General features: G+C 46.7%; 1 long non-coding RNA gene across 1 annotated transcript; it reads right to left on the bottom strand.

Annotated features, from left to right (window-relative positions):
• Positions 1-10,591: 10,591 nt before the first annotated feature.
• LOC121462374 lies at positions 10,592-25,210 on the bottom strand. Its single transcript, XR_005976310.1, has 3 exons — positions 24,760-25,210; positions 24,470-24,663; positions 10,592-11,627 (listed from the first exon to the last, which is right to left on the bottom strand). It is a non-coding gene; the product is annotated as an uncharacterized LOC121462374 (long non-coding RNA).
• Positions 25,211-26,745: the final 1,535 nt, after the last annotated feature.

The raw sequence follows: 26,745 nt of genomic DNA, 5'->3' as shown, positions 1-26,745 counted from the left end.
AAGTTTCATCCTAAAATAGTAGGGATTCGTATTTGGGAGCAATCTAGACAGCATTGTACAAACGTTGGGGTCAAAGAAGCTATTCTGCCTCCTCATCTGAATTGAGTCTGTATGAATTCATTTAAGATGACAATCCAGATTTAGATAAAAACATGCTTGAAAGACAATACTGGTTGGTAAAGAAAGAGGCTAATGAGGAAAATGCAGTCCCTACTTGATGCCATTGGAATGCAGAGCCACAGTTATTTGCATGTGTGGTATCTGTAAAAGGTCCAAGGAATTTTGTTTTTGGTTTTTTGAATTGTTTATAATGTATTCTCTTTTTTTTGTTCCATCCACTAACAATTCCAAGAAATGATGGAAATCAAAAGACAGAAAAATATAAATGAATTTGGGTTCTAAGAAAATTGCCAGTTGCAACATCAACTCTAGCCACAGTTTATAAAGCAGGTGATTATGGGGACAATAAGGAAAAAAATGTCATTAAATCAATAAAAAAAGCCCTTGACTCTTGCCAACTCTGAAATAGCGCCTGGAAGTCTGACACTTCAAAATAGTCCATGCCAAATTTTGCAACGAAATTTCACCAATGGTGATTCTCATTTCAGGGACTTAGCTCAGATAGTCCAGCCTGCAGAACATGAAACAAGCTGGATAATTTTTGAGGCTGTTGCGTTTTAGTCAACAATTCCCAGCGTGTCAAATAAAACAAATCTATTCTTTTAAAAGTAATCCTGGAAAGGTCAACAGCTTTTCAACAGACCAGTTTCTCATCTCACTTTGAGGTAATTTCCTTGCACACTTCAGGTTCAAGAACTGATTCATTAAGAACACGGATTTCGTAACAACCCCATTGGCCTCTGAGGCTCAGCAGCCAGAGCAGAGCCCAACACTGGGAAGCCACAGGAACCAGGCCTTGGGAGCCAGGGATGTCTTGGGAGAAAGTCAGTGACATTCACGAGCAGCCCAAGGTTCCCATTTAATATAGAGTAGCTGTCCCCTTGCAGTATGATGGTAAATATTCGATAGAATTACCATTGCTTCAGCTTTCATTTTACGATCTTGATTTGATTCCCCGCCCCCAGGCTTTAAAATATGGAAGACTAAATATGAACAAAAATTAAGTTTATGATGTGTTAAGATTTATATTTCTGGCAAGTTCTTTCAGATGCGTAGAATAATAAAATTATACGGTACCTAAATCCCCCTGGAAGCCTCAATTCCCCTCCAATGCAGTTGTCAGTGGACAGGACGTGCTGTTAGCTTCAGGCTGAGGTGACTGCTGAAGGATTCAGGAACACTTTCACCCTGCCCTGTCAGCCACCTTCCGTATCACACTTCCTCAAGAGCATGTATAGCAGTGGTCCTCAAAGTCTGTGCCTTGAACCAGTCTTAGCATCACTTCAGAAGTTATAAGAAATGCCAGTTCTTAAGCTCTGCCTCAGACCTACTAAATTAGAAACGAAGGCTCAGGCATTATTTTAAATATTTATTTAGTTTGTGGGGCGCGTGTGTGCCTTGTCACGAGGTGAATCACAGTGGTTGAACTCAAGTCGTTAGACTGGATGGCAAACTGCTCTATCTACTGAGCCCACTTACCAGCCCCCAGTTATTTAGGTGATTCTGTTATCTCCTAAAGCTTAAAAGCATAGGCTACAAGGGAAAATACACTTCTGGAAGACTAGAAAATTAGCAGCAATGCCTTCTAGGTTGGTGACAGTGGGAAAACAGCTCAATACAGAGCTCTATGAAACCTAAAATGGAGTTTGTGCCAGGTCCCTTTTGACCGAAATCTCCTTTTCCCCTGGCTGACCAGATGGTGTAGAGACCCGAAGTCACTTGTTTTGGGTAAGAGAAAGAGACCGAAAGCCACATCCAAGTTGAGTCTTAGCCCAACCAGGCAGCCTCAGTATCTGGGACGAAATAAACCCGGGGATAGCTAGCATCCCCAAGGTCAGGTGTAGAAGGTCAACTTCCCAGAAAGGAGTAAATGTAATTTAATCAATGTCCTGAGATTTGAGCAATGGGAATAGTACCTGCTTCTCACACCCCTGCATCAGTCACTGAGCCTCTGAAATGCCACTGTCACCCCAAACCGTCCTACCAGCAACTGTTAAGATACCAAAACCTTTTCCCAAAATTTCCGACTCCAGCTACTTCTCCCCCACAGTATTATTGACCTCAAGAGGAAGTAATAGTTGACAACCAGTGGCCTGAGACCCACCGCTCTCACAGAGAAAAGGAGAAAGGAAGAAAGACCCTGCTCCAAAGTGCACATTGCAATAAACATACGACTAGCATTATTTTTTTAAAAATAAACAACACATGTCCTTACCAATGTTGGTGAGTGCTTTATGTGTTAGTGTATGTTTTCCTGTCATTTGAGTTAAAATCCTAACACTGCTATAGACCATCTGCCAGCTCAATTGCCACAACACCCCAATGCATTTAAAAATTATTTTTATTGCATTTATCTTAACTTCGGACTTGATGATTGTCTATAGCCGAAATGGCCAAACGTCATGACGCATTAGTAATTATTTTCCAAATTACAGCAAGCATTTTCATTCAGTGCAATTTGATTTAAATCAAATTAATCAATGTAAGTGTTTAATAATGGGGTTGCTCTCCTATCCTAATATACAATATACAAAGACTGGAGACATTACAAAAGTGTTTTAAATGGCATTTGAAAAGGAAACTCAGGCACTTTAGGAAGACGCAGCCCTTCAGATGCATGAAAGAACCTGAAACCCCTCCTTTTGAAGCTGGAAGATTTCTTCTTTATAAACACGCGTGGGATTGCCACATAGACCACCACACGAAACCCTCGGAGACACGCTCCTGCACCCACTCGGAATGTGCGTTCCCACCCGGTCCCATGTCATCTGCAACCCAGACAGGCTCAGGACGCGGGCAGATAGGAACCTGCCCTAACTTCTCCTTGCTCTCTTCCCAAATCAAAACCCACCGTAAACACCACGAAGAGCCAGGAAACCTCACGACTTTAATCATTTCCTTTCCCCGAGCTCCATGTGGCTCACAGGACACTCCGCTTTCCTTTGGACTTGTCGGCATCTTGCGAGGGGTGTGGGAGAAGAAAAAAGAGAAAAGCAAACCGGTGTCTGAAGAGGCGGAGAGAAAGCGCCGGCCCCAGACGTGAGGGTCCACCCGCCCCCTCGCTCTTCCTGAGCCAGCCCTGGAACCCTCAGCTCTTGAACGCCTTGCGAATTGGCGCCATCTGGCTTTTTAAAGAAGAACACGAAGCGGGAGGTAGAGGAGGTGCAAGAGCGCTGGCGGCCTGCTTCCCAGTACCAGCACAGCAGTTCGTGAAGGAGTACCTAGCTTCCCCCCAACCCCCAAGCCCCGCAGCCCCGCAAATCCTGTCCACAAGCCAGCAATTCGGATCTATGCCAAGAGGCAGTCACCCTGCTGGAGAACCTCCACCATCACCACTACCACCCCCCCCCACCCACCCTCGACTCCCACACACCTACCACTGACGGCTGAATGGCGAGTCCCGCTTTCCAGGCAGGTCCAAAATGTAGAAGAAGTAACTGTGCTACTCAAAGCATTGTAAATAAAGCGGCACTTACAGGTACCATGCCGCGGAGCCAAAGGGAGACAGGAGAAAGGCCACCCCAAAGTTACCATTCCACTCAGAGGAAAATTATCTTCCGGCTTAAGAAACACCTACTCCCCCCTCCCCACAACGCGCTCCAGCCGGGTGCCTCGTTAATTCACGAACATTATAGGAATAATGCCTTCCCTAATTGTTCCAAAAGATTAATGAGGAAGTTAAATGAAAAGCTAGCTCCCTGACCTTCAGCGATGCTAATTACAGCAGGAAGGTTTAATAAGTCATAGAGAAATGGTCACTGATCCTTTATTAGCCATCTAGTGCCTTACAAATGAGCAGTTTGTGCTTAAGTAGATGGATACAACAGTTCCCCAGAATGACGGCTAGTGATGGTAGAGACTGCTTATCTCCGCTGTTGAATAGGTATGAAGAGGTAGTGTGCTTGCTTTGAAGGTCCTGGGGTCAACCCTTACCACAGAGAAAAAGTAGAGAAAGTAATTATTACGGATTTTTTTTTTAGCCTACTTTTAAAGTGATAGAGTTTAGAGAAAATTGTTGGAAGCTTTTTCATTCCATTGTATCACACAGAAATACACACACACACACACACACACACACACATATGTAAATGACGTGGGCACACTGCATGATGATGCATAGACACGTGGGAAACATGGGCCTGCAGTCGCCGGAAAGTCAGAGCCACAGTCATCCCTTAACAACAGACCTCTCCCCACTCAGCTCCATTTGCTCTTCACAATGTGAGGGGCTGTAGTCAGTCCCATTTTACACACAAGAAAACCAAGGCGCAGAAAAATCACTTCCCTCAAATGAGAAATAGCAGAACTAGAGCTATTGACTTGAACTCTGAGCATGATCATGTTCAGCAAGCATGTGAAGAACACCTATTCTGCATCTGGCACTAAATCTTGCTGGAAACAAAGAGAAAAGATACATTCTACCACCCTCAAGCAAAGCTGCTTGAGAAATGTCACGCCCCCGAGGCTTAGTGTAGGGTTTCAGGAAAAGGCAGTCTGAATCTTGAGATAGAATACAACCCGATCAAGCAGGGATGTAGGAAAGGCAAGAGGAACACTGAGCCAAAAGAACCCAAGCAAAGCGGAATGACAGATACCGAGTTTTGCCCACATCCTTTCAGCACTGCTTCTATGGCCAGAGTAAGCAGCCAGCCTGCCCTCATGGTAGCTGGACTTTTTAACATCTGTCAGTACGAGGACAACATCTAGCTGTGGCTGTTGGGACTGGACAACTCTTTTTTTCTTATTCCATTTATGGTCTTGGATGAAGACATTCTCTAAAACTTGGTCCTGCTTGGGGTTCTTTCAGTCTCCAAGATATCCATGTCTCCTGCCTAAAGGAAAATACAACTTCAGAGCAGAGAAGCTAGCCCGTCCTTTACACAGCCCAACAGACCCTCTGAAACAGTCTGGATTTCGGTCAAGCAGCTAAGCATCAGTTCTGCTTAGTCAGGGTCAACCAGAGCAAGGTGAGTGGGAAAGAGAAAGTGGGAAGACAATTCCCTGAGCCATACTCACAGGAGAATGTAATCTCCCAGTGCAAGCAACCTTATCCTTATGACCTTATCCTATGGTGGATCACCCTGGTTAGCTCCTCCGTTTACCTCCAATATTGTAATTTGGGTGTCTGCTGTGTGTTGAGAAAGGTCAATTGAATAATATCATGAACGTTGCTCTATTTAATGCCCCCCCCTCATTGTTTGGTTTGACCAGAAATTTTCATCTTTCTCACCTTGGACTTTGGTCTTAACAACAAGATTTGCTGCTGTTCTTGTCACTAGAGAACCCATAACTGTGTCCTAAGGTCTTGAATAGTTTTACACAGTAGGATTAGTATATTTAAAGAAATACCATTCTAGTGGAGCATGGTAGCATACACATTTAAATACCATACTCAGGAGGCAGAGGTAGGTAGGTGTCTGTGAGTTCCAGACCAGCTTGGTCTGTATAAACACACACACACACACACACACACACACACACACACACACACACACACAGAGAGAGAGAGAGAGAGAGAGAGAGAGAGAGAGAGAGAGAGGAAAAGAAGCATATTCCACTCGGAGGTTCATTGAGCTCTGCTTTCAGTTCGTGTTCCTGAATCGAAAACCATTGCATTCTGTCCTCATTATTTATAACCTGAAATAGAAAGCCATGTAAGGCCTGCAGATCATTGGAGTGGCAGGCAGAGGTAGCCAAAGATGTGATCTGTGCTAACATAAGCCTACTGCAGAGACCAGAAGGCCCCATTTCTGTAATAAATTTCTGGAAAGAATGTGACATTGTAAGAAGCCAACCTGGACTTTCCAGCTGGGTGACCTGAGGAAGCCTCTTAGGGGCCCATATCTTATCTGCAGGAAGAAGGGGCTGAAGCAGCTCTAGACCCCTCCTAGGTTTCACATTCTCGGTTCTTCACCTAGGAAAAAGCTCTCGCTTCCATCAGGCACGAGTGTACGGTTTATTAAATATTGATAAACAGAATATTAGAGAAAATGAGAAGAGTATTCAGGTTTATGGGCCAAAGAGGTCACCGAGATTAAAAATTAATATTTATGTTTAAATGTGGACATATTTTATGTGCATATATAATACATGTATGCTTATATCTAGAGAAACAAGACCCTGAAGAAAGTGGCTGGCCACGGGATGCAACAGATCAGTGACAGATACAGGTCTAAAGCAGAGGTTTTCTAACCCCTGGCAGGGTAATTTGCCCACTGGCCCTGTGTATATCTTCCATGCCACTAGAGAGCTGGGAGATTTGATAAGATTCATGGCTAATCAGCTCCATGTGTACCGTGCTTCCTTTCCCCCACCACCGTCAATATTGTGTTAGAAAAAAAACCCTATATGTTCTGGCGACAGCCTGAATCTTCTTTTAAATGGGAGTCCTAAGAACTCACCCCCTGCCTTTAATACTAACTCTGCATGTAAATTCGCGGAAGGATAATATCCTGAGATCATTTTTCAGAGGTGCTGAAAGGAACCCATTTAATGGAAGGAGCTAAAGGAGAGGAAGCTCTCTGACTTCTCCCACTGGGCTGCTGTGGGATGGGGAGCCTCACACACACAGTGGCAGTTGGCCTGGGAAGGAGGAGTTCCCAGCTCCAGCCTAGCTACCACCCTGGGCAAATAGTTGCCTTCTTGGGTCTCAGCTTCTGCAAGAAATGCCAGAAATTGAAGTGGGTCAATTTAGTGAACCTTAACTGTTCTGGGATGTTCCTTGACCCAATCCCTGAAGCAATTTATCTGAACTTTTAGCCAACTATCTGCTTCTCTCTGCTGGATAATTTAAAAAGAAAGGAAGGAAAGGAGGACAGAATGAAGAAAATCGGGATAATTGTCTAGATAATAGAAGTTAAAAAAAAGGTTTTGGACTCATGTTGCTTAGACAAAAATTTAAAAGTGGATTGACAGGTTGTGGCCTTCATTTGGTTAGCTTAGTATTTATTTGATAAATAGAAAGACTTTCTACATTGGGAGCCATGTGCTGTGGTAGAGAGGTACAGCCAGTGTATCTTGACCTTAAAGAGTGACTGACAACAGGGAAGTGTGTTTCTGCAGAAGAAAACCCTGCTCTGCCACAGTCCCTTCTGGGTCTTGATCGAGTTACAACCTCTCTACCTTGTCCTTGTCCAGAGAGACAGCCCATCCTCAAAGTCCCTTCCCAGTGGAGATTTTGTTTCTGAAATGCCTCGGCATAGCCCTAACCGCCTCATGTAAAGGCAAAATAATGCTCTCCTCGGTAACCCGAGTCCGCAGTTCCCTCCCATCTGGGGAGGAAAAGAAAAGCGGGGCGGTGGGAGATTGAAAGAAAAGAGAAAAAATACTGAGAAACATGTTTTGGCAGACAAGGCCTTCGGAGACTACCATGTGCGCTCCATATTGAGCAAGCCCAGGTCTTTGAAGTTTTTCTGAATGTAAAAGCATTATTCTTTCTCAAACTGTGGCTAAGTAGTACAGACGTTAAAACAATGAGGCTAGAAGGCGCAGACGCGGGACTAAGTGTTTAATTCGTCCTTCACCCAAGTGCCTGCCACCAGCTAGCCCTCTGGTATGCAGCCAGGCAGCAGGCAGGCCTGCCAACCCCTGTGCCCCGTCTTCAGACCCAGGTTTGTCTGGGTCCTACAACACCTTAGCTCCAAGTTCGGAAGTAAGTACTTTCCCAAGCGCCAGGAGAAAACTTCCCAGATGTTTCCTGTGCTACGGAAAGCAACCCAGGTTGGATCTGAAACATTTTTCTTACAACCGCACGACGGCAGGTCATAAGGCCCGCCAGCCACCCCGCGAGTCCGGCTCCTCTGCTAACAGCGGGGTGCGCCCCAACTTCTGCTCGCCCAAGTCTCGCACCCATCTCGGATCACTGGGAGCTTCCCGCAGAGAGGGACACAGAGGGCGGGGGCACACGGGACGTTTTATTATGTGTGGAATTATGATCTCTAGTACATGCACTCTAGAATGTATGGTGAGGCTTTTTAGTCATCGGGCTCCCATTATAAATTCTTTCCATTAGCATGCATTCTTCTAGCCCACTGTAGGGTAGACCGGCAGCTTAACTAAAACCAAAGACTAACTGCACTCGTGGTTGCCATTTCTCTACCCTCAATCAGTCAGTGTAGATTCCAGAAGAGGATGGGACAGGCGCAGCATGGGGGTCACAAACTCGGCTTTACACACGAAGGCAGCACAGGTCTTCAAGAAAAGAGGGCAGCGAGCTCCAGGTGCTTCCGGGTCTAAGCAAGCACTTCCGGGCTGTGTGCGCCACCCTGCTTAGCCACAGAGCTGTGGTTGGATTATCCCACTTAGTGAAGGATTTTGCTCTCTGAGGGCTTGGTAACCATTGTGTCCCAATACTGTCCCGGTGGACACCAGAGCCACCAAAGCAAGCATCCTTTAATCGAGAAGATGCTCCTGGGCTCAAGCACTTTTTGCTCTAGGTCATAGCCAGGACACGGCCTCAGCCTCCTGAAACTGCTCCCTTCCTCGCTGGGCGTATTTTGGATTGTCTTTACACAGAGTTAAATTCACTGGGCCCAAGATGAATGGTCTTTCTATAAACAGGCCTTGGAGAAGTCCCCATTCCTAGACATTTGGATTCTGGTTAGATTGGGATCCTCCACGGGCCCTGCTCACTCTGACCTCTAGGGGTCAGGAAACGCGCACAGGGGTCACAGTAATGTCTTGCCAGTTAAACCAGCCCGTCCCTCCAAATATCTATGTGGGTTACTCAGGGGGAACAGGTTGTTGAGATGTTTGGGGAGGCATCAAGTGGAAGGTGGAAGCTTGTCCTTCGGAGACCATTTCAGTCTGTTTTCTGACCATGAAATGAACTGCACAGAAACTGATGGGCACTTGAGGGGGGCTTTGCTTAATAACAATAACTGTTCCTTCTCCCCCAGAACTTCAATTTGTCAACCAGGATCATTGTTGTAGCCTACTGTGTGCTCAGATCTTTGAGGGGCCTTTTAGGGAAACAAGGTCACGCTCCCAGTGTGTGAACCAGGCTCAAGCCTGGGAATTAGTGAGTTAGGGGAACGACAGATGGTCACCCATTCAAATAATTTTTTTTCTCAGATACTTTTTATTTCTCTGGAATGAATCAAAGGCACCCAGAGAACACAATACTATATGCCTGGACCTCTAGCTTGACTTCCTTTCTCTGACCTTTCCTCAACCTGGCTTTCCTTCTGCAGGAGGAGATTTGGAATTCCCATCAGGAAGAAAGGTTGGGGAAAGCACCAGCCCAGGTGAGCATGGGAGCCACATGGTCTGGAGAATTGAGAAAAGGAAAATCATCTCCAAATGCAACCAGCCAGGTGGGGGTAGAAGCTGGAGAGAGAAGAGGAAATCTGAAAAGCCCCAAGTCAGCAGGCTGCAGCGGGTGGTGAGGTGCGAGGAACAGTCAGCATTTGGAGCAATGGAGTTTGAGGCAGCCTTCGGATAACTTTCTGATCTGCAATAAAGTTCACATGACCAGAAAGATGTTTCTGATATTCCCTCATTGCTTGCTTCCTTCCTTCCCTCTCTTCGTGTCTTACATGTTCAGAGATTTTTCTGGGTCTTGGCTGAACAGTGGTGCTGACCAGATGGGGACCTAGGGGAGCCATCCTTGATGCCCAGACCACCTTCATGGCAGAGGCAGCCAGAGGCAGGGGCAAGCTTGCTGATGGGTTGCCTTCTCCAGCCTCCCCTGCAAGTATCACCAAGGCTTTTTTTTTTTTCTCCCCGAAATGGGGAATCCTGGCTGTCCACTTTCCAACCCTCAGCCTGTCAGTTCTTGACCCTCCGCAAACGGTCTAAACTTTAAAAAAGAAAAAAAAAATCGATGTGAAATTCCAGGCTTCTTCTGAGGCCGGCGCCTTCCGGCTGCAGCAGTCATGTGGCTGGAATCACGCATAATTGGGGCCTGACCACTATGGAAATATAAACAAGATGTTTACTTTCCTTACCAAAAGAAAATAAATACATAAAAAGGAGGCCTGGTTTCAAAGACGGACTCCTTATGAAGCATCAAAAGGACGCAATACCTGTGGCTTTAAACTCTTCCCTCAGGCCCGTGAGGGCTGGAGGACGGGGAGGCTGAACTCTGATCTAGGTGTTGCCTCTTGGCCTGCATTTCTGGGTGCAGCCCTAGGCTCCCTAGGGGCCAACACCACGGGTGTCCTGTCCTCACCGCTTGATTCCTGTGGCCAGCTCAACTCCAGACCTCTCTCAACCTCAGATTCCTTAGTCATGCATTTGCGACTGACTTGGAAGACAAGCAGGGAAGAGAACTCTGTGCTCCTAACTTCCAGGGACCAGCCTGGGGTGGGAGGAGCAGAATGTGGACTCCTTAGTAGATCAAACCTTGCCCAACAAGGTTGAGAAAATGTTTGTGAAGGCATGTTGAAGAACACGCCAGTGAGAGCCCAGAAAAGGATGGGGATTGATAGTCAAGGGTCGCAGGCAGGAGCGGGGAAGACAAGGGGAACTGCCGGTCTGGCAGGACACACCCTAACAGGAGAAGAGAGATTTTCCTTGAAGACTTGAAGGAACCGCACAGTGGTGAGGTTAGTCTATAGGCCACACTTTAATATTCTGGTTTTGTTAACACAAAGATAAGGAGGGCCACAAGTCAGCCCAGAAACCAAAGTGTGCGACCCCTGACTGCATTCATCCGTTCGCCGTTGCGGATCTGACGGCTTTTAGGACTATGTCATTATTAGTAAAAGATAGACACTAAATTTGTTGAGGAAGAAAAAGAAAGCCCGCAATGTTTTCTGAAGTACACCAGACGTGACTTCAAATTTCAACAGCCAGGTGTAGCATCGTCTAATAGTTCCAATAATTACCTTTCAGCCTCGCACGACTGCAAGCCCCAGAGCGCTGAGCCCACCAAGGGGCATCACCTCGTCCTAAAACCGGGAGAAGCCTAAGAAGCTGCGACTCTGTCAACAAGCGGGATTCTCCGACTCGCAGCCTTGGCAGCGGAGCTGCAACTGTTTTACTCATTTGGATCCCTTTCTTTGGGGACTTGGCTTAAGTAATCTGTCTAGTCGTTAATAAATGTAGCACGATCACTCTGGCCCAGATTACCCCGTGGCCAGCAGCCCAGGGGCTCAGCCATAGGCGGGCGGAGGCTCAGTCTGCTCCTGCGGTAGCCAGGAGGGGAGTGCCTTAGACTGGACCTAGGGCGGGAGCCGACAGGGCTTTATTTTCCCACCCAAGTCTCGTGCCGGCTGCTGATTTCCCCTTCCACTGCCAATCCGAAAGTCTTGCAGGAATATGCAAACAAAAACAAAACAAAACCTTCAGAATAAGAACAAGGAAAATGGGTTCTAGGAAGTGTGTTGAGAAAAGTCAGAAAGTGCTTTGGGAAAAAAAAAATCTGCATGTCCTTCAAAAGCGGTGGGCAACTCTTTTCTTTCCTGTGGCTGTTCCTTTCTCCATGGTTTCTTGCTCTCCTTTAAATCTCCCTCTTGGTGGTCTTGGGTTTTAGTTTCCAACTGGAGTCTCCGTGGAAAGCCTATCTGAGAGGAGGGAAGAAAAGGGAATAGGAGGGAGTTTAGTTTAACAACCTAATTCCAATTTCAAGGCCTAGGGTCTTCTGCCTCTGCTGTCACCACCACCAGATAGCGGCAGAACCCACCACAGAAGAGGAGAAAGAGGAGTTTCCTGAACTGCGTCCCCACCTGTCTGCCAGTTAGCCTTAACTGTCACAGCCGAGTTAGATAGAGTACCATTATCTGTGAACTGAGGAAAGTAAATCACAATATTCTCTCTTCTCACCATGGCAACTATAAAATGAATTAATATAGCCTTGTGTGATTGAAAAGTCCCATTAAATAACCACTCATCTAACCTCCTCTGGGTTTGGCTTAATACTACAGGAATAATTAGGGAACAGAGTGTTTAAATTAGTCACAAATGTAAGAAATGCACACCCTACACACACACACACACACACACACACACACACACACACACACACTTCTTTATACAAAGGGAAAGTAGTGGTTCAACCTGGATGAGTGTGGTTCCCCAGACTGTTCATTTCCAGACTAAAAAGACAACTGTGGGAGTAAGGTTCCTCTCTCCTGTTCTCCAGCTGTTCTATTTTCTCCTCTGCTGTCCCCTTTTCTCTGAGACTCATCCTCAACATTAGCATCAGGAAAGGGAAGAAGAGGAATGGGACTGGCCTTCCTGATGGCTCATTAGTCATCCTCTGCCACACATTGGGCTACACTGTCTGGTCTCAAAGAGCCAAAAAGTGGCTGTTGATTACTAGAGAACGGAGAAGATCTGTGCAGGGATTGCATCTTTATAGGAATGAAAATAAGAGGGGACAATTTCCTTCAAGAAATTTCCATGTCACCCACTAGAGGATTAAGGTCCACAGGATCAATGAAGTAGGGATCATAGGGGCTCAAGAGATGGAAGCAGCAATCAGAGTCTGCAGGAATCTGTACTAGGTCCTCTGCAAATATGGTACGGTTGTTGGCTTGATTTTTTTTTGTGGTACTCCTAACAGTAGGAGTAGGGGTGTCTCTGACTCTTTTGCCTGCTCTTGGGACCCTTTTCTTCCTACTGGGTTGCCTTGCCTAGCCTTGATATGAGGGTTTGTGTCTAGTCTTATTGTATCTTGTTTTGCTGTTCGGTGTTTGTCTTCAGCCGATATCCCTGGGAGGCCTGCTCTTTTCTAAAGGGAAAGGGAGGAGGAGTGGATCTGAGGGAGAGGGAATGTGGGGGGAGGCTTGGAAGAGTGGATGGGATGTATCATATGAAAGAAAAAGAAAAAAAAATTCCCATGTTACACTGCGTCCGTTTGAAGGCCTATAGATTTGCTTTGCTTCCTAGCTTTTCATGCCCTCCTACTTTTCACAGCAGAGTCCTCAAACCCAGAACCTAAGGCATTATCTTCAGAGATAGCCTCTTTAGAGAAGAACGATGTCTGCAGCACCCTGAGACCACTGCCAGCTGAAGGTAAAATTGCAGATCACTACCTATGGGAAGTGATCCTCCAGCTTTGCTCCCAGAAGCCCACACTCAGCACTCTGCCCTCTTTCAGCCTGGAGGGAGGTAATCTCTTCTGCTTACCTGAGAAGTAAAGCAATGTTGAGGCAGTTTTTGTGCATTAGAATCAAGTTAATTGCCTTATAGGCCTCCTTAGTTTTGAGTTGTTCCTACCCCAGGCTGAAGAGGGAGCTTTGGGTTCAGTTTAAACACCAGGAATAAAAACTCAAGTCCAGGAATTTGAATTTATATCTTCTCAAATCCTAATAGCATGGAGAGGGGAGAAAAAGTAACTTAAGTAACTTTTAGGGAGTCATTGTACTCTGGGTTCCTTTGGTTGATGAGAAATAGGAGCAGATGATCTGCCACCAGGGTTTCAGAGAGTATCTAGGGACTACAGTTTAAGATGCTGCACAAATCTTCAAGAGCTTAGGAGAGTATTTCTACCACATAAGCCACCCTTCAAGAGAGTGCAGAAGATGCTTATGGCAGGCATTTCAAGTTCCTCTGCATGTCTGCCATCAGGAGATCCAGCCTACAAGACTCTCAAGGCCATCCTGACCTAGGAGGCTGGGAGTTTATTTGAAGGCACAGACACTAGCTAGGGCTGTCCTCTTTAGACCGCAGTGTCCTTTCAGGCATAAAGGATTTAGAAATGTCCTCTTTGTAGCTTGTGGAGATGGAACAACATGAGCCTGTAAAATGTTTGGCACTTAATAGGCACTCATTAAAAGTTAGTTCCTTTCCTCTATGTCCTGGAGGTAGGGGGTGGGCACATTTTATTGCTAGTCCAGATGGAAGAACTGAGGTGGGGTTGTGGAGGAGCTGGGGAGGAACATTAACATCCCTGAACTTCTTGCACTGAAGCCCAGTGACCACCAGACTTAGCAAGAAAGCCAACTCAGGCCTGAGAGGTACTACAGAGAGCTCCATTCCAGGTCCAGTGCACCACAGGTGGGCTCCCAGAATTCCACTGCCTATTCCTCAGCACTCCCCCCACTCCCCACCCCCTGAGTTTATAGAGCAGCCCCAGCCCTTTTCCTTTAGCCCTCTAGGCTATAGCTGATGGAGATCAGAATAAGGGGTTGGGAACGCGGCATCCTGTACCCTTCGTGGCCAAATGCTACTCATTGGGTCTGGTGCCCAGGAAGGGAAAAGATGGCCACACACAGGTAACTAAGATGCTCAGGTTCCATTCCCTGAACAAGGACTGGAGCATGGCCTGCTTGTTTGTTTGTTGCCTCTGGGGAGAGAAGCCAGGATTTTGCTCTTACCAATCGATCAAGTGCTGTTCCTTTTTTTTAAAAAAAAAAAATCACCAATCTAATGTCAGCTATTCTGAGAAGCCATGCCTGTCCCCTTGCCTCCTCTTCCTATGTCTGACCCCCTGAACCCCTTGAAAAACTCTCACTAGACCTATGTGCCCAGCACCAAGTCATGTTACTAAGCCGGAGGCAGGGTGGTCAATCCAAGGAGGAGAGAGAAAGGCAGCAATCTTCGAGGCTGGAAGAACACTCTTCAAATCTGGAGGGCTGTGGGAGGCCTGGCTTGGAGCATGGAAGTGTTTAGCAGGTTCAGTGCCATTAGTGCCTAACAGGGTGTGGAAAGGAATATGAACGTGAAATACTGTGGGAAAGTGGAGAGTTTCCAAAGCAGGCAACAAGGCCCCTCTGGCCGGCCTGGAAGACCCAGAATCCCTAAGCCCCTTTGTGGAGCTCCACAAGTTGTGAACAGGAAGGCAAATGGGGAGGGGGGTGTGAAACGGGAGAGAAGAGAGGAGAGGAACACACTAATAGCACTCTGGTGGCAGATGGGGACCCAGCTGACAGGTGAGGGTAAAGCCCAGCTTCCTCTCCTCTTCAACTCCATCTTATGCAACGCATGTATGTGTATAAAAGATGAAAACAATATCTGACCCATCTTATTAAGCATCCTGCCAAACCAGCAAGGGCCAGAAAGCATGTGGGGGCTTCCTCAAGAGGTGGGGGTTAGAGCTGGATGCCAAGGCTCTAAAGTGATGGAGATGTCCCACATCAAACCCAGATCTAGAGTACCCAAAGTTGACTGCCCAGGCTGTGCCCTGTAGACAAAGGCTCGCTCACATTCTGACAATAATATACGGACAGAGAGGGGGGTTCTGACCACCTTGGGCCTCAGCAAACCTCAGTCTCAGGCAATAGAGGGAGCCAGACCTCCCACCTTCTCAACAGTCCTTGAGAGGTGCGACTTATTTTGAGTTTGTGACAGGAGGTGGGTAAAGGCACACCACTTTCCTCCCCACCTCCGCATGGAAGAGTAGAGAAATAAGCTCTAGGCTGGGTTCCCCTACTGCAAAGTAGAATTAACCTCAATTCCCGCATCCCTGGATATTCCTCTTTCTAGACACGAATTCACTCAAGAGGTCTTGAAGGCAACCACTCCAACATGCATTTGAGGAAGCCAGAAAGTGAATTCCTCCCTAAGAGACAGGCAGCAGCCCGGTACTCTTCGTTCCTGGACCCGTTTGAAGAGCTCATCCAGCGCTTTCGCAGCACAGGACTTCATCAGGTTATAGCTGGTCCCAAGTTAGAAAACAGCCCCATAGCGCATCGTATTCTATCTTACAAGTACTCAGTCACTATTCAAACGCGCGCTCGTCATTGGCTTTCCCTCGCAAACAACTCGGCTGTGCTCCACCAGCAAACCGAGGCTCCAGGACCCGCAGCGCGAAGAAAACCAGAAAGGGCGTGATGGGGGGGCTGAGCTAGGAGAACGGGAAACAAAGCTCGGACGCCAAGCGCAGCCGTGCTGACCTCCAATCCTCCTCCAGGACCGAAGCTTCCGAGTCACACCTGGCGCTTCTGCCCCCGGGGAGCACCGAGGACCGGCCGTGCAGTCCGTGGGAGTCGGCTGCGTCTGCGGCCCTGGGCAGGGCCGAGGCCGAGGGTGGGGAGCTCGCAGCTTCTTCCCCAGCCTCCTCCGGGTCTCCCCGCTGTGCGCGGGGCCTCGAAGCCCGCGGCCCGGGTTCCCCGCTCCCCTTCCTCCCCGGGTGAGCTCACTTCCTCCCGCACAGCTCCATCCCCCCCCCTCTGGCTGGGACCCGCTCCGGCCTCCAGCGTCGGCTCGGCAGCCACAGCCTCTCAGCCCGGCCTTCCCCTGGCTCCTTATCTGCCCTAGGGGCTTGTTGGACCCCCCGCTCTGGAGCCGGGAGCAATTCCTCCGGGAAGAAAGCGGAAATAGAAACCTCGGAACTCTGTGGCTTCTCGCAGCTCCCGCTGAAGGCCAGGCCTAGGTTCTCCTAGATGCCCATTTGACTCTGGGCCAGGGCCTGAGGCTCTTTTCTTGATTTCTCCCTTTCTGCCCCGCCCCCTTTCACTCTGTTTCTCACTTTAGCTCATTTGTATTTTTAAAATTCATATTAAAAAGAGCAATTTCGCGTTTAAAAGTCGACAGCAGCAGCGGGAGGAATTACAAATAGGATGGGGTTTAATTGGCTGGTAATAATCCTCTCACGTCCTATAATTAGACAGAGATTCTAGTGGCGCTTCAGGGCCCACAAGTGATTATTACAAGCATATTTTACGTTTACATTAAAACTCTTTCCCCGGAGTGTAATATGGGATCCGACTCCATTTATTCGTATTTCAAAACTGAGCACTGAGGCCAGAACAGATCTTTCCAATAATGGAAAGCTGGCTTGCGCAGGCTGTTTGATTTCCTTAGTTGATTTTAATTTTTTGCCCTGTCTTGTTGATTGTGAGAGTCCCTCCCCCCCAAAGCCACAGCACCTACACTCTTTGTTCCTAGACGCTGAGAAAAATATTTGTGCAAAAACCAGAGAAACTTGGGAGGCTCCTCCTAATATATAGACTGCACAGCCAGGCAAGTCAAGGCCTCCCCAGAAGTACCCTAGAAACTCAGAAGCCTCGGTTCAGACCTAAGCAATCTCCAGCGCTCTCCTCTTTGTCGTTTCTTCCTTTTACATCTTTTAGAGATTTCTTGTTGATCCACTGCAGTCCCGTAGCAGGCCTACAGCCTCTCTCCAGCCTAGGAGAGAGCTTAGCCTGGCAGTCTCCTGAACCTATGGTCCCAACCCCACCTCAGCGACCCTGGGCTATAAAGGAACCTCATACTTGTGTGGCCACGAGAGCCTCACCACCTTTGAATTAGAACTGCTGTCTTTTTAGGAATACCATTCCCTTTCCCCAGGAGAGACCAATCCATTCTCCTGACTGACTTGGGAAAATATTAACCAGCATGAAGTATCTGTGGTGTGGAAACAACAGCCTCCGACAGCAGTCTTGGAACAGAATAAAGACATTCAGGAAATGGTGGAGATAGGTCTCTTTAATCATCCGACCACCAGATGAGAATTTCTGTCTTCCCACCTAGTTCTCTATGATTCCTCCTTTTTAAAACATTTTCTGCTGAAACTTCCTCTTATTCATCTTTAATAAACAAGAGAACTCTGGAAATAACCACCCACAGAAGGAAGAGAAACCCATCACTCCCATTTTTTTCTCTAGTTAATGAGACCTGATTTCCTAGTACCACGAGCATCCTCCAACATATGATATACATGGAAGTGGCCAGACCAGATGAACTCTGCGGGTCCACATCAGCTGCTGAATTTAGTTATCGTCTTCTGTATTCATATTATATGTGCATGCAAGTACACATTTTCAGAAATATACACTTATACCCATGTGTACATATAACATTTATAATAGTCTGTGCTGAAAAGCAGGAGAGGAGAATATTTTAAAATCCTGAGGGCCTCTTCTTTGGTGGGTCTTTAGAGATCGGTCTTCCCTTCTGGGAATGGAAGGAGACCTCCAGGGGGGAAAGCCTGAGGGTGGGTAAGTGGGTCTCCTAAATGCTGCCAGCATCCAGGTCTATTCACAGTCACATGATTCATTAGAATCCTTAATCCTCATGAGAACACTAGCATCAGACCTGCTGACCCTGCCAGTAAAACCTCATAAAACTGGCCAAGATGCTGGCCAACATATGCACATGTTAAATTAGAGTGACATTGTTCTTCAGCTTCTAGTCTGATGAACAGCGTCAGGGCTGCAGAGGGGCAGAAGGTTTCGGGTCCCTTTCACCACCAACTGCCCTTTGGTTCCACCAAGGCGTCCCTGGACCACAATACATGATCTGAAAACTAGTCCACTTTACTGGCCAGCTTACCCTCAGCGTGTAAGGCAAACTCTGCCACTGGGTCCCTAAGAGTAGACAAAAACCCATTCATAGAAAGAAACAAAAACCTTCGTTTTTTTTTTCTTTTTCTAATTCTAGTAGTATTTTAACGCAGGGGCTGCGAGAGAGTCCAAAGTGAAAACAAACATATTTTCATTATTAATAAATGTGTAGATACTTAGCAGTCCTCCCCCACACCAAATGACTGTAGTCTGCCCAGGGACTGAAACTGCTTCTAACATCACTTACAGGGATGAGGAAAGAATGGTGTGGGGAAGAAGAGCATGGGCTTGAGTCACCTTAACTACAATTCTGCTCAAGTACTGGAAGCCAGAGAATAACCAGAAAACAGAACTACTTCATCTTTTCTACACATGACATCTTTTTCTCTAAAAAAAAAGTGTCTTCTTCTCCATCTACATCTTTCATATAAACAACAATAAGGATAAGCTACTGTCTAGGCTAAACTCAGGCATAAGACCCTTAAACTTTTCCCAAGACCACAAAGATGTAGATAAAGGTGTTATTTGTTCTGCAGAAGTTGAAAGATTTCGGTGATCTTAAGAGAAACAAAAGCATTTTTTGTTTGTTTTTATATAAAATCCAATTACTTCTGGCCTTATCTTCATCTCATGTGTTGGGTGTACAGACTTCATATCGCTGAAGGTCAAACCTAGGGCCCTAGGCACACTGGGCAAGTTCTCTAGAACCTTTCTTGGCCACTGAGCATCCTTTCCTCATTTGTTGAACTGTAAATAACAAAATACCCAAGAGGCCAAAGTCTGCATGGGCCATTACATCTCAGAATTTATCTCACTTATTTTATAGTGAATATGTATCACCTAATCCTTTGCTTATTTATTTAGAACCTGCACAAATTAACTGCATATGAGAACACTGTAAAAACTCTCTTATAGTAAGAGAAAATTTATTCATGACTTATTTGATGCATAGCAACTTAGCTGTTTTCAATTTGGAGGGATGAAGGGACAGATTGGTGGAAAGGGGACTTCTTAACTTGTGCAAGGCCTGAGACTCAATCCTAAGCACCCAAAAGAACACAAAAACAAGAACATCTTGAATTGGAAGGAGGGTCACGCTAAAACGCAAAAAGCCACTTCCACAACTCTAGATAGAATTGAATAATTTCTATCTTTCTAGTTGCTTTCCCTTCCTCCCCTTCCTTTCCTCCCTCTCCTAATTCTGTGGCATCAGTCACAGAGTAAAGACAATCAAATATGGAGCCTTAGTGGTCATTTGTTCTGGTATACCCCTGGTTGTAAAATTTAAGTTACAGTTAGGGTGTATCTTACACCACAACTTTTGTGTTTTGTGTGAGTTTCTTCAAAGCCTCCAAGGAGCTTCCCCATCCCCTCCCATTTCCACCAGCTGAACAGACACAGTCAGCAGTGACTTGCAATGCTAGAACCATGGAAATGATACGACTTTTGGAATTGCCATATATTAGAAAGCTTAGAGAAGATGAGCAAGCAATGAAGAACAGTGGGTAGGAAATAGCTGGAAACCCCTTTTGCCTGTCTATTTTGTTTATATTTTTGTCTCACAAGAACATCATGCCTTTTCCCTAGGAATATATCTCATGAGATGAGATGGTGTAATTTGTAATCCCAGCACTTGAGAGATGGACATAGGAGGAGGGATGCTTACTTAGTTCAAGGCTAGTCCAGATTACAGGTAGACCTATCTTTACAAACAGAGCCAAGGAAGAAATCCTGATGCAGCATATTTAGCATCTGCCACATATTGAGAGGAAGTACTCGTTGCTATCTGCTGAGAATCTAGGGTTTAAAAACATATAGTTTGCTTTTTGTTGTGTTTAATGCTCCTAAACTGGAAATCTGACCAGGAAATGCTATTTTTCTGAGAAGAGAAGCATTTTAGGTGAGTCTCTCCTTTCATCCTCCCCAAAAGGGGGACCAGCCAGTTTAAAGCCACTTACAGCTCCAGTTAAGTCACTGGGAAGGTAGATTTGAAGGAGTGAGAGCCTTTAGTGGCACTGGGTAAGAATAAGCTACAATATAACCAGAAAGACAGTTTCTAGCAGATGTTTTGTAGTGGCCACTCTCCCTGCCCCCCCCCACCCCAGGGAGATGATCCTTACCTAGAAATGGCTTCCACATACACCCAATTACACTTCTCAGAGTGGGCTGTACACTTTGCTCCTTTCCCAGGACACTAAAGGGGTAGGAGATAGGCAACTATGACTCAGGAAGGAAAACACAATGCTTTAAACATGTGTGTGTGTGTGTGTGTGTGTCTTTCATTTTGTTTTGTTTTGTGAAAGAGAGTCTTGCTATATAGTCCTAGCTGGTCTGGAACTTGCTGTGAAGACCAAACTTGATTTGCAACTTTTGGTGATCTCCTGTACCCACGTTCCAAGCATTCAGATTTTAGGGTAGAAACCATGCCTTGTTCAAACCTATTTTTTTTTCTTAAAAAAAAATAGAAGCATCAGAACTGAGAGTGAACTCAGAAATCAAAGGAAGCGTGTATGTTTGGGGCTGGATAATCACTCACTTTCATTACTTCCAGGTAATTAAAGAGTTCTTGCATGCCCCAAATATTTTAATTTAGAACTGCTGTGGTCTTCAAGAATGTGCAAATAAACAAATCCACCCCGCTGAAGGACACTGCTCTGCAACTCCCTCTGATGTTTATGTCTCTAGAAGGTTTTCCTGTTGTACAGTCCAGGCTTGTAAACAACCTAAACTGCTCTCGTGGCAAAGGTCAAGTTGCTAAATGAAAGGGCTTACAGAGAAACTGTCTTATTTAAATGTACAGTATATAGAACAGTAAACTGGGAATGATCTCTGCTCCGTCCGTTTGTGTTCATCCATAGATTCTGTCCCACAAATAAAATTAGGTTATCTTTCCCTCACTAGACAGGTGTTTATGTGATTCCCATAGTATGCTGGGAGGGGTTTCATATAGTGGCCAGGAGAAAGGATGGGCCTAAGACCCCAAAAGGTAGCAATGGAGGGAGATAGTTGGGGTAAGAAGAAAATTAAAGGGGGTTGAAAGAACCCCTGGTTTTCCCCAGCTGTTGGAACATGTGGTGCCAGGGACTTTCAAAGAGGACAGAGAATAGGCAGTAGAATTCCTTTTCCCCCTAAAGAATGCCTTCTCCACAAATAAAGATAAGTGTTCAGGCTGAAACCGGTTTCCCTCCCACGAGGAGTGAACAGAGATTGGGAAGAAAAAAATGTCCGGAGTTTAGTAAAAATAACAAGGAGATTATGGAAACAACAGAACAAAACAAAACTTCAAGACCAGGCCAGTGTGAATGGGCTCTCCATATTTCAAGTTTTATAGACAGTCTTTTCCCTAAAGGATATACTTTCATTAGGCCATAAATGCACCAGCAGATGAGAAAGGGAGAGAGGTGTGTGTGTGTTCACCAGAGACAGGTGTGATGGCTGAGGCATGTGTGTGGGTTGAACTATAGGTGGCATCATGGTGCAGGGTGTGCCAACCACCTCTCTGGGTGGTATTCCCTGGTTTTGACAGAAGTGCCAAATTTCCCTAAGTCTACTAGTACCCCCCCCGTGTGTGTGTGTGTGTGTGTGTGTGTGTGTGTGTGTGTGTGTAGGCATATATTGTCAAGTTTGTAATAATTTTAATTTTATTAGTTGTGTCCTCACTCCCTGTGCAAAGAAAATGTGCTGTTGGGGATTTTTTTTAGTGTCCCCTGTACGTTGGTCCACGGATCGGTGAAATAAAACCCTCCAAAGCCTAAGGGAGCTAACTGGATATCCTCAGAGATCCTTTGTTTTTGCCACCGGAGAATCGCCCAGTCTCCCCTGTTAGGCTAACTTTTTCAAGCGCATTTCTCAGAGTCAGGGCGTTGCTCCTACCAGCATCCGTCAGCGGCCTCTGGAAGAGCGGTTGACTCCACAGCACGATTCGCACTTAGAGGTCGGTAGCAGTTTAAAAGTTATTGTAAAACATCACCTGGATGATATATTGTCTAGGCCAGATTAGCAACCATATCCTATGTTTAAAACACACCCTGAATTGTGGCTCTGTTTCATTAGGGAACTGCACCCAATGGAGAAGAATTGGAGCAATAATTACTTCCTTCTTGGAAGAAAAAAAATATCTGTTTCTAAAGAAAGCACTGGAATCAAGGACGAGTTAGGTAATGTGTATTAAAAGGCAAGCAGGTCGCTGTCGTTGAGGCCCAATCGCAGTTCGTAGTTCAAGGCAAACTGCCTTTAATTGACACGGTGTATATTCCCCGGTTCGTCTCAGGGCTGCCCTGGCAGGGACGCCCCAAGAGTATTTATTTCTAGGGTGGAAACAAAACAACCCCCGTCTACCGCGTTAAGAGAGCGCTCCAAGATGGACTGCCGGAGAAAGGCTTTTTGACCCGGGTGGAAATTAGTCATATTGACAGACGCGCAGGAAAGGTAAATTACCCGGCGCGCTGACGTTACGCAGAAGCGCTTCGGGTTCCGACTCCGCGCCGGTGCGGAGGGGGCTAGAGGCTCCCAGTTCTTTGCCCCAGATTTCCATCAAGACCGTCCGGACTTGGGATTTCAATGGGAAGGCGACCCAAAAAGTCCCTGTAAGATGCTGAACAGGTAAAAGATACACAAATAAAGCAAACACAAAGGAAGAAAAGGTTTACCATTTCTGAGCTGGAGCATGGTCAAAGTACAGAACCAAGAGAAAAGGCTAGCTAAGTCCGCAGAGGAAGAAAAGGGGGAGGAGGCTGGGGGCGCGGACCTCGAGGCTCGAGAGCCTAGGCCGCCACTTGGGAGGTCCCGGCCTCAGTCTGGCCAGGCCAACCGTACCCCCGGGAGAATCAGAGTTAGGGCGGGTCACAATTACACCTCGGCTCCAGGCGAGGACTTAAAACCAAGTGGTGGGGACTGCAGTCTGGAAGCAAGGCCCCCACCGTCATCAGAGGGGGGCCAGGCCCGTGCACAGGAACCTTTTACAAGACATGTGGGTACAAGAAAACAAAATCAAAATAAACTACTTTCATCCACCATGGGCAATGAAAATAAAAGCTGCCTTCTAGAGGAGGTGGGCGGGAGATTTGAAATTCAGTGTGTTTTGTTTTCATATAGTTTTTCGGTTTTACCCGACAATTGAGGCTGGAAATGTGTGTGTGGGGGGGGGGCACGGACACATACGACTACATTGGCGGATGTGGATGGGGTGGGGTTCGTAGGTTCCCCCTAAGTATGCACGTCAATACAAACTGAAGAATGCTTGCATACTAGATGACAGTGACATTAACAGGGTCTAGTGGCCCATCTCTTTCTTTCCTTTCCAAAAATTAGACTCTAGAAGGGGCAGATTGGAAGGCATTAAAAGTGTCATCTAGATTTGACCAAAGGGTCTACTTGAAAAGTGTAGACACCTTGGTTGGGCTCCACGGGTCACGAGGAGCCGCTTTCTCTCCGCGGCTGCAGGGTGGGGCCTCCCCACCTAACTCAGACTCGGGTCCTTGACTCATAAGGAGGAAAGAGCCAGCTACCTGGTCTTGCGGTCAGGTTTTCCGGGTGAGGAAGGTGCCGATTCCTCACCCGAAGGGTCCCCGCCCTGCAGAAGCGGCGGGTGGATTCACGGACGTTGAGCGTGGCATCACCGGTATTTTTAGTTTCCTGGACGCTCCAACTGGGTCTTATCCAGAGAGGGTGTGGGAGAAGGACGGTGGGGACTGCCAGGGTGTTTAAAAGGACACACTGCTTATTATTAAAGCAAAATAGAACAAAACATGCTCTCTCGTCTCACCTATTGATTTCAAATGTTTCCTCCGGGAAAAAAAGTCGCGCCAAGATTCACTAATAAGAAAACTTTGGAGTGTGTGGGGGAGATGGGTGGGGCCTAGAAACCGCTCTTCCCGCTGGACTCTGTATCCGGGAGCTCTCAACCTTTCTTCCCTCTCTTTTCAGCCACTGCCTCTAGCCCAGAGCTGGGCAGAGCAACTCTTCCTGAGAAGGACAGGGGTTGGGGGTGGGGATAAGAGAGGAATCTCTGTTGCTTCCGGTGAGCAAAGGTTCAAGACATTTAAAGTCACTTTTAAAGAACAGTTTATAATACATTCATATTTTTGCAACCCAATTTTCAACCCCCAAAACGTGCGGAAATGCGGGGTTGGGGGAGTATTGGGTAGAGATTTGGGCTTTCACGCGTCCCCTCTCACCTTGAGAAGGCCGGAGTCCACCAGTCTCACCGCTCAGACCGCAGCTCGGATCCACGCAGAGTACTCTTTCCCTCTTCCTAAGGGTTCTTGGCTCCCACAGATCTCATCCATCCTCGACCGACTCCAACCACCACGTTAACACCCAGCCTCCCTAATCACGCACTCCGCACTGCCTCCCTGAGGAGTCAGGCAGGCTAGAGCAAGGACAACGGACCTTCAGTTCCCTCCTTTATCTCCCACCCTCCCCGCCCCCAGTTTCTCTATTCTAGAGTGTGACTCACGGGGCCCACCTTGACTTCCCCTCGTGTGCCACAGACTCACTCCGCATCGCTGACGACGACAGCTTCTACCCACTGGATTGCCTTGCCTTCGGGGACCCCTCAGTGCTGGTTCAACGGTGCCGTGAGCTGGGTGAACAGGAACCCCCAGGCCCACCGCATCTACGCTATGAATTGAAGATACACAAAGGAGGGGAAGTACAGAGCAAAGAGGAAGGGGGGAAAATAAACCTAGCCTACAAGCACGCACTCAAAACCAACTTTGGGGTTGGACTGTTTCTATTTCAAACGTCGCGACCTGGATGGATGGAGTATCCGGGGAAGGTTTTTGAAGACGTATAGGAGGAAGGGTGAGTTTTCTGTTGAGAAACTCAATCTGCCACACAGTAGCGGCTCCATCTGGGATCTGTCACTGCTGACAGCACCACAGGGCACAGCCGTGATCTTCTGCACAGCCTGCACTCCCCGAAATACCCTCCTTAATCAAAGGATGTCTGCGCGCCGGCGCTCAGCTGACCGCTGGAGCAGAGAGGCCTGCGGGTTCCACCCCGCCCGCCCCCCTCCCTATGCTCTCAGCCTCCCCCAATCCCGTCTTCCAGAGCATTAATTAAAAGCGGAAAAAAGACAGAGACTGATGTCATTGCTCTCAGATCATAAACGTAAGAGTCATCCTGTGAGAATCCCTAAAAATGACTTTAATGAATAATTTCAGAGACAGTTATGGTTTGAGGTGATTACTGAGCGAGAATATGAAAACCAGATTTGCAAGGAAGGCAATGGTCAGGCGGTCTGACCGCTACTTTCCCCCATTAAAACCGCATCAGGTTTTCTTCTGCCCCCTACGAGCTACAAACTTAGATTTTGTTTTTGTTTTCTTTAAAACAAAAGCCACAAGAGAGGCACACACACACACACACACACACACACACACACACACACACACAGAGAGAGAGAGAGAGAGAGAGAGAGAGAGAGAGAGAGAGAGCGCTTTCCACGCAACAGTAGCAACCCACCTTATAAAGAAGGTCCAGACATCAGTGGTCATTGGCGACCATCTTTTCACAGAGGAGGAAATTTGCTGCCATCTTGGTTTAGAATACTATCTTTTTTGGCCTCCTCGAGGCAATATGTTTAATGAAGGTTGAGAATTCTCTGCCCTTGATTAAATGTACTTGTTTGTTTTAAGTGATGTTTTGCTTGCTGAGCAGCAAGCATCAGGGAACAAGTTATATGTTTCTGCAGGTCTCCCTGACTCTTCAGTTCTTGGTCACCAGTGGCTGGAAGATGCCTTGGTGTGACAACACGGAATGATATTTTGAAACACACCATTTGGTCATAGGGAAGCACTAGATTCTTGGGTCTGGTCACTTCTGATGGTTTGTGTATTAACAATACTATTTGACCTTGATCATAATGGTACATACCTGTAATCCTAGTGCTTGGAAGGCAGAGGCAGGAGGATTACCATGATTTGACACTAGCATAATCCACATAGAGTTCTGGGTTAGTTTGAGCTATTTTAGCAAGATCTTGCCAGCCACAAACATACTTTGAAGAGCAAAAATTACTTGAGAAAGCAGCAGCTGAGGTACTGGTTGGAGGCCAGAATTGGCAATTACTCCTGATTATTACCTGAAAGGCTCAGCTTCCTATGAATCTAGATTCTCTGCTTGGGGTCATAAACTGAGAATCTCTGACCAGTGACTCACCTAGTTTTATCCCAGTCTCACCTGGAGCCTTGTACCTGGAGCAAGAAAACACTGTAGGTCAGAATAGTGTGGATCTTTGTGGTTTTGAGTGACCTGATTCAGAAATCTGGCCAGGTAGTAGTGGGGCACATCTTTGGTCCCAGCCCTTGGGAGGCAGAGGCAGGTGGATCTGTGAGTTTGAGGCTAGCCTGGTCTACAGAGCGAATTCCAGGTGAGCCAGGGCTACACACACAGAAACCCTGTCTTGAAAAAAAAAACAAAACCCCAAACCAAACTAACCAACTAACCA

Source organism: Microtus oregoni, unplaced genomic scaffold (genome assembly GCF_018167655.1).
Source record: "Microtus oregoni isolate MIOR12 unplaced genomic scaffold, Mior012 000024F_ref0000369, whole genome shotgun sequence".
Taxonomy (NCBI): domain Eukaryota; kingdom Metazoa; phylum Chordata; class Mammalia; order Rodentia; family Cricetidae; genus Microtus; species Microtus oregoni.
This window is presented reverse-complemented; position numbering and strand designations above follow the sequence as displayed.